Genomic DNA, 14210 nt, shown 5'->3' on the forward strand with positions numbered 1-14210 from the left:
ATTAACACATACCTAATAAAACAGTTTCAGGAAATACCCTTACCATTATTAGATATCCTTTACTTTGACTCTTTTTTTCCTATCCTGTTTCATTTAAAAAATGCTGGTTATAATCTTCTGTTTTGCTGGACCATAGCGTAAGAACATATGTAATTTTGTAAGGTATTGATGTATTGTTCTTCATAAGTTGGTACCAATATTTACTCCCAACAGCAATATGTGAGAGTAATGTCAAAGTTGATATTATAAGTGCTTTGCAAATTCTACCCCTAGAGTATGTGACTCATCCGTGTCCTCAGACTTGTTTAACATCCATCCTGCCTGGGGATAGAGTAGCCTTAATTCAACTCCTTTTTCAGTAGTAGTTGGAGATGGAGAAAGAAGCCTGTGGACTAGTTGAACATTTTTTTAGGATTCTGTCCTGTTTTATTTATAGTGTTTTGATTGTATCTCTTTGAATAGCTTTTCTGTAGTTGTTCTAGGTATTATATTATGTGTACATAACTTACTACAGTCTACTGGTTAAGTTCCTTAACTACCACCCCCCAAACCTCCTTTTCTAATTTAATTGCCTTTTATATTTTCTTTATATATCTTGAGAACCATATCACACAGTGTTAGAATTTTTGCTTAAATCATCAAAAATAATACAGAAGACTTAGAGAAGGGAAAGTCTGTTGTGTTTACCCATACTCTTTTTCTCTTTCTATTTTTTCCCTCCTGATTTTCCAATGTTCCTTTTTTTATAACTTCCTTTAGGTTTGAAGAAATTCCTAAAGTCATTCTTTTTTTTAAGGCAGGTCTACTGATGGCAGGTTCTCTTAGTTTTCCTTCATCCATGGACATTTTAATTTCCCTCTCTTTCCTAAAGGATGTTTTGTCTGGATATAGGATTCTTGGTTGGCAGTTCTTTTCTTTCAGTAGTTGAAAAATGCTTCTGGACATCAAAAATATGAATATAAATTGAAACTCAAAATGTTTATTAACTGTGTCTATGATGGTCTAAGTGTTAAAAGAAAAAAAGTTTCATCACCATGAATGAATTTTAAATATATTAGAATTGAATGAGACTGGTTTCAGTGGAAATTAATGGTGAAGAGAAAAGATACTGGGTAATAAATAAATATGAGGTTTACAAGACACTTATTTATAATTTTGTTAGGTATATAATTTATAGTAGAATTTATAGCATATTCCTGCTAAATTAGTCCCAGATCTTGAGTTGTAAATATTTCTAGATAAATTAGATAAGGAGTCTGGCCATAAGCTTTTTACCTGAATGAACTAACTGACAGCTTTCTTCAATATTTATCATCACCATTTTCATTGGATTCTCTCTCAGATGGGCTTCTTAGTGAAAAATTTTTGTTATTCTCAGTTCCTGAGGTTTTGATAGTGCACTAGGGCCAAAATATCTCCTTTTTAATGTCATGTGTTTTTCTTAATTAAAGTGTATGGTGGGGGAGGGTATCGCTCAAATGATAGAGTGCATTCTCAGCATTTATGAGGTCCTGGGTTCAATCCTCAGTATCTCCTCTAAAAATAAACTAACCTAATTACCCCCTTCCCCCAAATAAAATAATTTAAACAATATAATAATAAATAAAAAAAATATTTTTTAAAAAAGTGTTTGGGATAGGGAAAGACAGGACCACCTTAAGTATGTGATATCTCCATTAAAGGATACTCCCCTGATATCAGTATTTCAGGTTATTCCTTTGGTGTTCTGGATATTTCTTCAGGGAAATGCATTGTAGTGAGATTTTAGATATGTGAGAGATGTCTTCCTCTCGTGAACGGAAAGAAGGTGAATATAAAATAGAGTGTAGGAAAGGAGAAACCAGCATGATGCTCTGACCTTACTCCAGTAGCTGGTTGATAATTATAGACATTGAGAATCTGGAAACTGATACCTTTAAAAACTACCTGGTACCCCGGATGAAGACTGCTGGATTAAGGTATAATCTTTCATCACTAGATTATAATCTTGAATCCTCTGCTGTGTAATATATATTTACTTTTTATTTTCACAACTGTTTTGAGTCTCTTAAGGACCTTCATCATTGTGGGTGATTACTGCTACTTCTCTGTGCTCTTTTTGAGTTAGGGTTCTTTTTCATTCTTCCTGAGTATGTTCCTCAGTGGAATAGTTTTTTTAATTAAGTTATACTTGACATACAATATTATATTAATTTCTGTATACAGCATAGTGATTCAATACTTTTATACATTATGAAATAATCATAATATGTCCAGTTACCTTTTGTCACTAATCAGAGTTGTTACAGTATTATTGACTGTATTTCCGTTATATCTCCTTGACTTTATTTTGTAACTGAAAGCTTTATACAACTCTTAATCATCTTCACCTATTTCATCATTCCCCCTACCCTGTTACCTCCTGGCAGTCACCAGTTCTTTGTATCTCAGTCTGTTTCTGGTTTGTTTTGTTTGTTTATTTATCTTGTTTTTTTAGATTCTACATAAGAGTGAAATCATTCAGCATTTGTCTTTCTCTTTCTGCCTTATTTCATTTAGCTTGATACCCATGTTGTCCACCCACGTTGTCACAAATGTCAAGATTTCATTCTTTTTATGGCTGAGTAGTATTCCAGTGTGTGTGCATGTGTGTGTGCGCGTGCGTGCGAGATCTTTATCTAGTCATCTATTGATGGACCCTTAGGTTACTTCCATATCTTGACTATTGAAAATAGTGCTTCAGTGAACATAGGCATACACATGTCTTTTCAAATTAGTGTTTTTATTTTCTTTGAGTAAAGCCAGGAGTGGAATTGCTGGATCTTGTGGTAGTTTGAGGAACCTCCATACTGTTTTCCATAGTGGCTGCACCAGTGTACTTCCCACCAACAGTGTACGAGGGTTCCCTTTTCTAGTGGAACAGTTCTTGTTCTTCTTCCTCCTCCTTTAACATGTGTTTAATTTTTATTCATAATCCACTTCCCTCAGATTTTGATTTTCCTCTGTTGCATCAGATTTTGTCTGGTTGGTTGTTGGTTCTTCATTCATTCAAAAAACTTAGGATATGTTGCAAAAAGAAAATTTATTAATACCCAGGGGATATTGATCCTTATTGTATTTCAGTGACTAAAGCTCCACGAGGGCAGAAATCTAGTGTTTTTTTCCCTGATCATTGGATATGTAGAACTTATCATAATAAGTGAATGAATGAGCAAGGAACAGAATTTCCCCAACAGAACTGCTAGTTAATCAGGAAATTACCAAATTAAAGTTGGAAAGTCTTTTGTTTTTGTTAATTGATCTTTAAAATAGTATTTTTTTGTTTGAAAAGTAATTAAAATGCTTCTGATATTGTGGTAAAAGTGTTGTTAACATTGCCAATAATTTTTATTTTAATTGTTAATAAAAATTAATGACCATGATTGGGCCATTTCATAAAACCATACTGGAAATAAAGGGTAATAAAAATAGCTACCTCATAGGAATGTTGTGAGGATTTAATTAATTAACACAATGTTGAGCACTTAAAACTGGGTTTCGTACATAGTGGAATGCATGGCAGCTGTTAATTAGTAATTGAGAATGGTGCTGAGACTGACTTCTTCCCTGTCATTTTGCCAGAGGGTCAGTTGATCAAATCATCCATCCTAGGCCGGCTATTGGCCTAGGGCAGTTTTCCCTCAGACCTTCACAAAAGCCCCCTGAAAGGATCGACTTCTTCCTTCTCAAGTGGAGTGTGTGACTTGGGGCAAATTGCTTCACCTTTTTCTTTCCTCCCTTGCCCATCTTAGAGAATGACCTTCTCGTCCCTTTTCTTACTCTGAGCAGCCACACTGGACTTGTTTCACTTCCACATGAATGCCATATTCTCTCCGAAATCTGACCCTTTGAACAGGCTGTTCCCTTCCAATGAAACACGTTCTTTCTCTCCCTTCTCTGCTTACTTTATTTGGTCAGATCCTACTTATTATGCATTAAATGCCCCTCCTTTAGGAGACCTTTCTTAACCAGTTCCCACCAGACTGGTTTGTATCTCTGCCATGCTTTCCCTTCACACCATCATAATTCTTAAAGCCTTCTATCCCATTTGGAGTTGCTCTATAGACTGAGGTCCCAGAGGGGTTGATGGGATCTGACATGTTCATTGTTACATCCCCAATTCCTGGCATATAGGATGCCCCAATTAATGCTGTATACGTGGATGGGAAAAAAAATACTGGAGGTATTGTTATTTAGAATTTGGTTAACATTATTTCCACAGCTGCACTTGTTTTACAGAATTTTTTTTTTTTCCTGTAAAGCTGCTGAAACTTAGAAGCTGATTTTGTCACAGTGTAAGATGCCTTTGGAAAATTCTGCATTCCTCTTAGATGAATCTTTACAACTTGGTGAGTTTCACTAGATACCTTCAATCTTCATTTTGAGCTCAGAGGTATGCCATGTTTTTTTTCTTTTCTTTCTTTCTTTTTTGTGGCATAATTATTGGTTGCAGTGAGGTTTGCAATCTTCTGGCAAGGAGCATAGGACAGAGTATTATAGAAATATATGATCTACTACTTCCCTTGATTTATCTTTAGAATTTTTATTCTTATGAGGAGTGAAGTTATTTGTTGGTATAATTGATATCCAGATGGTAAAGTTTTTTTTTTCCAGCAATTCTTGAAATTTTTCCGTTACTACCCCAAAGTAAGAATTATAATTTGTCCTTTTCTGAGATAAAGATAATTTGCAAAATGACTGAAAAGTAGAATAAGAACTATTTCCTGTCAGATTTTAGGTTTAGATAAAGGTAGAGATAATCAATTGACTGAGGTAAAGAAGGGCCAGTCACCTACTGCAGCTCCAGGTTGCAAGCAAGTCCATCAGGGTCTGCAAACCACCAGATCCAGCCTGCTGCCTGTTTTTGTGTGACCCATGAACTAAGAGTGGTGTTTTCAGTTTTAAATGGTTAGGGGGAAAATGCCAAAAGGAGACTATTTTTGACATTATGTGAAAATTATGTGAAATTCAGATTTTAGGGTGTATGAATAAAGCTTTATTGAAATACAGCCACTCTTACTTTTTACATATTGTGTATGGCTATTTTCAAGCTGTAGTGGCAGAGTTAGGTAGTTGCATCAGAGACGTTAGGACCCAGAAAGCCAAAAATATTTACTGTGTGACCCTTTACAGAATAAATTAGCTGACCTCTACATAGTTGGAGAAGTATTTGTAGATTGAGTGCTAGGGTAAGAGATAAATTGGGGGAAATTAGAGGGAGGTGAAAGTTGATAGCAACTCTCAGTGACTTATCCTTTTTTTCTGGCCTGAAAAGTGTAATCCGTATTCTTAGTAGATTGACCTATGTTTCTGTTTAAAACCGAAAATAAATCAAGAGAAATTGATTCTTCTAACCTTTCTCCTAAAATAAATGTATGTGGGCATATGCAGAAAGAAATTAGTATATACTCTGAGTTTTTTTTTTTTTTTACCAGGTTTTAGTGTTACGGTAATATAGTAAGCACTTAAAAATGTATATCCGTTTTGTGTAGTTTCTGTTTTTCTCTGTGTTTGGAGATAACCTGTTACTTTTAAAGTGAAAATGCTAATACATTTTTTGGAAAGTAGTTGGTGACTGACTCAATGGAACAAAGCTAGAACATATGTTGGGGATGAAGGGGATGTGGTCCCCTTTGGAGTCTGTGGATAGGTTGGAGGATATTCTTAAGCAGCTCTTCTGCAGTCTGATAGAGGTAGGTTAAGTTTTGTATTAGGAGATAAAAGACCAGGATTTTAGGATCTACCTTTCTTGTCCCTCTAGAACACTTAATAGTTCTGTGGCTTTGGACATACTTATCACTCTGCATCATAGGTGCTTCATTTTCAAAATAGGGGAAAGTAATACCTGTCCTGTCTGAAAACAGGAGTCTTTAGGTTTACTAAATTGTAAGCTTTTTAAGGGTAGGTACCATGCCTGTTTCTTAGCTATTGGATCCACATGCAGCTGCCATAGATCTGACACATAGTTGGCATACGGTCACTGTTTGTTGAGTGAAGGAATAAATCCTGTTGTGGCTAATAGCTGTTACATCTATGCATAATCATAATAATGCCAGTACCTTTAAAGATTTGCTTACTAGAATTGGGTGTTTTTTGTTAACTGTAGGAGGGAATTTTGATGAAAGCAATAGTTTTCTCTGGATCCATTCCTTACAGATAGCTGTCAAATCATTGGCCAGATTTATTTTGTCTAAGTTGATTATATATTATAATTTTTTGAAATCTTGAGGGACAAGATAAACCACCAATCCAAGAATCAGCAGTCTCAAAGAAATCTAGAAGCCCCCTCATTAAAAATTTTTAAAATGTATATATACTAAAGCCACTCTTGGTTAGGAAGATTTATATATTCTCATTTAAGTTGTCTGAAACTTTTCCCAACTTTTCCATTGAGCCTCTATTTTTAATGAAACTTCCCTATATAGTATGCTCAAGAACCCAACTTTTTCAAATATTACCTTGGAGAATACCTTGTAAAGATGAGATAGTTTAAAAGTTATTTGGCTGAGGAAAACATTTACAGATTAAAGGAGTCTAGGGAGGTATGATAACTGAATCTAATACATGACTTTAAACTGTATCCTGTACTGGAGGAAGAAGACACTCCTACAGGACTTTATTTGCTCAGTTAAAAAATTGGAAAATAGACATTAAAATACCTTATACTTGTTAAATTTCCTGAGGTTAATAACTATATTATTATTGATGAAAATATCTGTTCTTAGGAAGTACACGCTGAAGTATTTTGGGTTAAAAGGACATGATATATGCAACTTACTCTCAGATGTTTCAGGAAATATGTTTATCTTATATAAAGAAAATGATGCAAATGTTAACAATTAGTGAGCTGGATAAATATATATAAGAGTTCTAATCATAATATCATTAAATATCTATTAGTATAATTTAGAACTTTAAAAAATCTTAGATACAGTCTATTTAATTCTCATCTGTCCTGTAGTTTCTTTAATGTTCACTTCAGCTTGCTTCATTAAAAATCTGTTAAGTCCCTTGGCTCCATAAATATGCTTTGTTTTTAAAAGTAGATCTTTTTTTTTTATCTTAAGTATTTTGAAGGAAATTCAAGAATAAGAATCTATTATAGTGTTTTTCAAACTGGTATAAATAATTGCAGATATATTTTGAGTATTTAGTTTGTGCTTGTCATATTCTAAGTATTTTACATTTAATAATATATTTTATTTCACAACAACCTTATGCTGACACCTTGCCTTGATTTGTTTTTTCAATTCTAGCTAAAACAGAGCTTAGATACTAAGCCTCAGAAGCTTTGTGTTTTCTTATCTCTTTTTTCCAAATAGAAGCTGTGGAAACTGGTAATCAGGAACTTAATGTAGAAAAATTGATTGTATTTATATTAAGAAAAATTCCATATTTAGATCTAACTTCAAGCTAGGCTTTTGCCTTTATAATGTGGGAAGGAGCCACATATCAAGACTATTCTTTGATAATTACTCAGAAAAAGGAAGTAAATAGGACTTTTTAGTACCCAAGTAAGAGGCAGACTGATGGGGAAACCCCTAAAAATTAAAAAATCAAGGGGCCCGCATAGTATTGCTAACTTTAAAAAATATTTTATATTGAGTTAAAACATGCATATTATACAGTGCATAAATACTGAGTGTCATTTTGATGAAATTTTATGAAGTCAACACTCATTTAACCAATACCAAGATCAAGATATAGAATATTTTCATCAATCCAGGAGCCTCCTTCATGCCCCCTGACAGTCATCACGCACTCCCAAAGGTAACTATTATTCTGACTTCATTCAATATTCATTAGTATTGTCTATTTTTGAACTTCTTGTGTCTTTTTTTGATCAACATGTTGTTATGTGAGTTGTTCATGTTGATTCATATAGCAATAATAGGTCATCCTTTTTCACTGCTTTGTAATACTCCATTATATGTATATACCATAATTTATTTATCCATTGTACTTTCCACTAGCATTTGGATCATAATCATTTTTTGGCTGTTATGATGAATTTAGCTGTGAACACTTTCAAGTACGTCTTTGTTACGTATGTATGCATTTCTGTTGGATAAATATCCAGGAGTGAAATTGCTGGGGCAGAGTATTTGGCTGTTTAGCTTTAGTAGATACTCCCTAGTTTTCAAAAGTGGTTGAATCAATTTACACTTCTCCAACAGTGTATAAGAGTTCTTGTTGCTCTCCATCCTCATCAGCACTTTGAATTATTAGTATTTCAAATTAATAGCTCTTCTGCAGTGTATGTTGTGAAATTTTATTTGTACTTTTAATTTATGACTCCCTGATAACTTTAAAAATTAGCAGATGTTTGTATGCCTGTTGATCCTTTGGGCATCCTCTTAAGAAATGGCTGTTTATGTCTTTTGCCCATTTTTGTCTTGGGTTGTCTATCTTACAGATTTGCAGGAGTTATTTAAATTTTTTGTTAGATTAAGTAGTAAAGACATCTCTCTTACTTCTTCACTCTTTTAGTAGTGTGTCTTAGTTAAGATAATTTCTTAATTTTAATGAAGACCTTTTTATCAAATTATTTATTTATGATTAGTGCTTTTTGTGTTTTAAGGAGTCTTTGTTTATCTGAAAGCCAAGAAGATATTCTGCTGTTTTCTTCTATAAGCTTGATTATTTTAATTTTTACATTTAGATTTATTCTTAGGTGGTAGGATTCATGGCTCATTTTATTTTCCGTATGGAAATCCATTTGGCCCAGCATTATTTATTGAAAAGACTGTCCTTTCTTACTGAATGAAGTAAGTTGCCTTTGTTGTAATTCAGGTGACTGTGAGTCTATTTTTGGACCCTGTTCTGTTCCATTGGTCTGTTTGTTGTTGTGCCAGTGCTATATTCTTTTAATTAGTGTAGTTTTAAATCTTCCAACTTTTCTTCTTTAAAATTGCTTTGGTTCTTCTTAGTCCTTATGAATTTCAGTAAAAATTTTACATTCAGCCTGTCAGTTTCTTAAATAAGTAAATAAATAAATTCTGTATTTAATATTAAGCAAATTTAATATTATTTCATCTTTTGACTTGTTTAATATTGAATCTGTAGATCAATTTGGATATGTTGGACATCTTTCAATATTGAGACTTTCAATACATTAACCATGGTATATCTCCATATATTTTGGTCTTTAAAATTTATCTCAGAATATTTTGTTGTTTTGTATGTAGAGTTTGTATACATCTTTTATTACCTTTTAAAAATGTGATAATGATATTGTGGTTATGCTTTTGTAAAGTCTTTGTAATTTATAGATTCATATTGGAGTATTTACAGATGAAATGATACAGTTTTGGCAATTTGCTTCTAATGATACAAAGGATGGGAAGGAAGGGGGCAGGGGCAAAGATGAAACAAGACTGACCATGATTTAATAATTGTTGAAAATGGATGATGGATATTTGGGTTAATAATTAGTCTTTTTTACTTTTGGGTATGTTTGAAATTTTCCATAAAAATTGGTTTAAAGATAAGTAATGACTTAATGACTGTTGTAGATTGAAACACAAATATATAGGAATTTAGAAGTTCATAATAACACTTAAAAAAAAACCCTCATAGGGAACAGCTGAAAATCATTGGTAAATGAAAGACTCAACCATTTATCTTTTTTTGCGCAGATTATATTCCAGGATAAGCAAGTAGTTAAGACAGAAAGTTTACTGTATAGAAGAATCATAGCTAACAAGAAATCCTGGGAGAATGATAGGATTAGACACTCACCACAATGCAATATCTAATAGAATTATGGATCTAGATAATGATCAGTCATTGACTAAAGCCATTAGGTGAAAAGTCTATTAGGAAAATGGATATAATACAGTGGACAATACAATGGATAAGCCTCTCTAGAGCTAAAAATTCTGAATAGAATACAGAGTAACTATCTCTGAAAATTAATAATAGCAGACAGATTGAGAAGGGGAGTCATAACTTGAGGAATAGTCTACATAATGGTGAATTTACTTTTCTTTCTTTCTATGACCCAACTTTGACCAAATGGTGGGCTAAATTATGGAACTACACAGTGGATGTAGAAATTTACAAAAACCCTTAGAAAAACCCCCTATTTCTAGCCAGAGGACAAGGGAAAAAAACCCCTTTTTTGCTTTTTCTCCCCCAAGCCTTTCCTGAGACCATCTCCACCTATAAAGTTGCATTGTCATGGTGGCACAAGCACTTAAAACCTTGAGAGAAAACCGATTTTCTGGTCAGAGGTTTTGGGAAACAGGCCCCTGGAAACTGGAGCATGCTAGGGAAATATCAGAAGAGAGCTGATAGGAGAGGATACCCACAAAGGTCCCATGTCACTCATGAGCTACATGTGCACAGAACAGATCCAGAGAAACACAGCGAAGACTTAGAGAACTGATGTACAATACAAACCAGTGTTCAAATCCAGACTTGCCTCTGAGTGATGCGTGTAAGGATAAACCCAAATAACATAGCAGAGGCTTTGAAAACTGAGCTAACATTAGAACTCCCACTCTTAGAAGGCAATACAGAACTTGTAGTCTAAACTTAAGCAAAAAACCCAAATTCTCCAAAAGATAATAGGATCTAAACTTTCATAACCTAATATTCAGAATGCTTTGTATATAATCCAAAATTACTTGACATACAAAGAATCAGGAAAATGTGGCTTTTTTTTCAAACTTAAGGAAACAGGGAAAAGACAATAGATGCCAGCCCTGAGATGATGCAGATGATGAAATTATCAGAAAAGACTTTAAAGCAACTGATATATCCATGTTCCATGAGGTAAAAGTGAACATTTTTGAAATGAGTAGAAAAATAGTTCTCTGAAACAGAAATCATACAAAAGAATCAAGTAGGAAATTCAGAACAGAAACATACAAGAAATAGAAATTTATTGCATGGGCTCAGTAGCAGACTTGAAGATAAATCAGTGGAAATCTCAAGCCATTTTCTTCCGTATCAAGGATATGTATCTATTCCATAATACTTGTTAAGTCTAGGTTGCACCCTGTGAAACCTGGTCATGGGCCTTCTGGCTGTTAATTAGCAGGCTGTTTAAACATCCTCTTATCCTTAATTACTCATACTTGCATGCTGCAAATAAAAAAATATATCTGTGCAAGTTGAGTTCCATCTCCCTTGATACTCCACAGATTCAGATAGGATCTTGCCCTGCAATTTTCTCTGACCTTGTCATTTCAGGTAATAGGTCAAAATAATTGTCTTTTTTATGAAGAGATTACACTGCAAAAAGTTAGGGGAATACTTGTGGCTTTGAAAGTTGGTGTATTTTTTAGTATTCTATATGGATTTGGTGACCTCATTGATGAAATACATAATATGTCATAACATTGTCATTATATTTATACAGATTAGTTATAAGTTAGTAAATAGCTCATGAGCTGACCCTAAGCCTATCATTTTCATAATACTTAAGCAGATTTCTTAACAGATCCCTATAGATTTACAGCACTAATGAAATTCTGTACTTTTTTTAGGTTGTTGTAATTCATTCTCTCTTTTTCTAGAGATCCATCTCAGATGCCTTTTAAAAAGAAAACATTCCACGAAGACTTGGATTAATTAATTTTTTTGTACATCTGTTTGATACTTATAAATTATGCCAGAGTGTAGTATATATATTAAATAATTGTCCAAAAGGAGAAGCATGCTCTCATATTCATTTGGGCATTAAACTAAGCAAACATCCATAGAGCCTGTTGCTGCTATATAGCAATAAAGTTAGACTTCAGTTGCAGTTGAACTTAGGCATCTGAAACTGTCATCCACATTGTTTCTCAATTCCCTTGAAGGAACATAAAAGGAAAAGATAGTTCAGAAGTTACAAACTTATGGGCATGATGATATGATCTTTTATCTATTGATAGATCAAATTATTTAATGTTTATCCCCAGAAGATACTTTGTCTTGACGAAAGAGACTTCTTGAGTCATGGTGTGTGGTAGGCAGAATAATGGCTTTTCGAAGATGTCCACATTCTAAGTTCCCAGAAACTGTGGCTGTATTAGGTTATGTGGCAAAGAGGAATGAAGGTGACTAATCAGCTGAATTTATAATGGAAGATTATTTTGGATTATCTGGGTGGGCCCAGTGTAATCACAAGGGTCTTTATAAAGAAAGAGGGAGGCGAAAGAGATGGCAATGTGAGAAGGACTTGGCCTGCTGCTGGTTTTGAAGGTTGAGGAGGAGATCCATGCATGAGTCAAGGAATGCACAGAGCCTCTAGAAGCTTGTAGAGGCAAAGGAGCAGTTTTTCTGCTCATGTTTCCAGAAAGGAATGCAACCCCGCTGACACTTTGAGTTTAGCCCAGTAAGACCTGTGTTGGACTCTGACCTACAGAACTGGGAGAAAGTAAATTTGTCCTGCTTCGTTCCATTAAGTTTGTGGTGATTTGTTATAGCAGCTATAGGAAGTTAATACACAGTACCTCTGTTTAAGTTTTTCACTAACATGAGTTTTACAAATTGATGAATTCAATCCTGATTCACCTTTGGGATTGACAATGTGATTTCCTGGAAGATCAATTCTGTTTTGTATACTAGGAAGTCATTTGTGTTGATAATATGTTGGGCAGATCTTTGTATACCAGGGGTCTTTATTTTTGACTTAATAGGAATGGTGACACATTTAGTGTGGCTGGAGAGTAGGGAGTATGTAAACAGTGAGGGTGGAGTGGGAGATGAGGCGGCTGGAGAGAGAGAATGAAGCTAGAAAGGAAAATTAAGGTCTTAAAATGTAGCAAAGCAAGTGATCTTCAGAAGCCTTAGTTTCCCTCCACATGTTCTTTAATATTTGTATTCTTTGCACCTCTATTAGTAAATGCTGTTAAGTTGGAATTATAGGAAGTTTTTATTATCAGCTTGACTTCAGCTGTATTTGAGTTGTAAGCTATTACTGCATTTTGCCACAGAATGTCTCATGGAATGGCTTATTTGTATGTTAAACATACAAAGGAATCAGTGGCAAAAAGGAAGGCTAGAGTTTGGACAAACATGAAAAAGAATTAAACATTTTTCATAAAGGATGATGAGCAGCCTGACCAACAGAGACTGACACTATCTTTTATATCCCCTGACCATCTCAGATAACCTGCCTTGCTCTGTGAGATGAGAAACTGTGAAGGCCCAGCAAAGATAAGGAGGATAGGACAGGTTAAAAAAAAAAAAGCATAAACATAAATAAATAAATTAGAGCTATACAGCCAGTTAGAAAAAAAAAGGTGTATATTTTTTAGTGTATGTGGTGTGTGTGTATGGATTCAAATCAAGCAGATCACATGCTCTCCCAGCTCTTATGTAAGATACAGAGGGATAAAGTGCTTGAAATTAAGAATATGGAGGGGCATGTGATTGTTGGTAATGCTGAGTTCTAGAGTAACTTCAGGGGGATGAGTGGGAGGTGAGCACAGGATTGTTGGAGGAGAGGAGATCAAGGAATTGGCCAAGATGTTCGAAGGATCGTTTTTGTGGATATCACAGTCCAAAAATAATGACAAAAGAGGTATTGGAGAGAGAAACAACCCTCAGGGAATGAGAAGGCTTGTTCTGGGGGTTTATGAATGCTTACAGCAAGGAGATGATAATAGCTTAATTGGAGGCATGAGATTCAAAATTGGGGAGTTTAGTGGGGGAGAAAGGAGAATAATTCAGGACAGTGAGAAACAAGTCCATCTCACACCAGGGCTCCTCATATGAGATGTGAGAGAGAAAACCAGCCATCATTTGGAAGGCATGGAGCTAGAGCAGAACTGCTAGAGAAGAGTGAACTTTCTGTTGGTGCGGGAAAGGTGGAGAGAGTATGCAACAACAATATTGAAGAAGTAGGATATTTTGCTAATAATATACCGTAAGTTCCAGAGGACACCCTTAAAGGATTTTGGAAATGGGAAAGAAAAAGGAAAGGGATTAATGAGGGGATATACAAAGTATAAAGGGACAAGAGTCTAGGTGATGGGAGATGACCTGGGGGTCTTGGGCTTCTCCTGGTGACTGATACAAAAGGAAAGTAGGGTATCATGGGATTCATTCTAATGGTTTCCTAGGCAGATTATTTTACTTTATTTTTTATATAATTTTTTTTTATTTTGTGGGGCAGGTAGTTAGGTTTATTTATGTATTTATGTTATATTATATTATTTATGTATTATTTATGTATGTTTAGAGGAGGCACTGGG

At 34.4% G+C, this 14210-nt stretch overlaps 1 protein-coding gene across 14 annotated transcripts in view; it reads left to right on the top strand.

Annotated features, from left to right (window-relative positions):
* Positions 1-14210, top strand: part of CLOCK (clock circadian regulator) — a 138944-nt gene that overhangs the window by 23930 nt on the left and 100804 nt on the right. For 11 of the 14 annotated variants that reach the window (XR_012061539.1, XR_012061547.1, XR_012061551.1 and 8 more), the window contains one exon: positions 4281-4411. The gene's annotated coding sequence lies outside the window, so the exon portion shown is untranslated. Of the gene's footprint in view, positions 1-4280; positions 4412-7760; positions 7789-14210 lie in introns of those variants that run through there. The other 3 variants (XR_012061529.1, XR_012061545.1, XR_012061549.1) reach the window with 2 other exon arrangements.

Source organism: Vicugna pacos, chromosome 2 (genome assembly GCF_048564905.1).
Source record: "Vicugna pacos chromosome 2, VicPac4, whole genome shotgun sequence".
NCBI classification, from domain to species: domain Eukaryota; kingdom Metazoa; phylum Chordata; class Mammalia; order Artiodactyla; family Camelidae; genus Vicugna; species Vicugna pacos.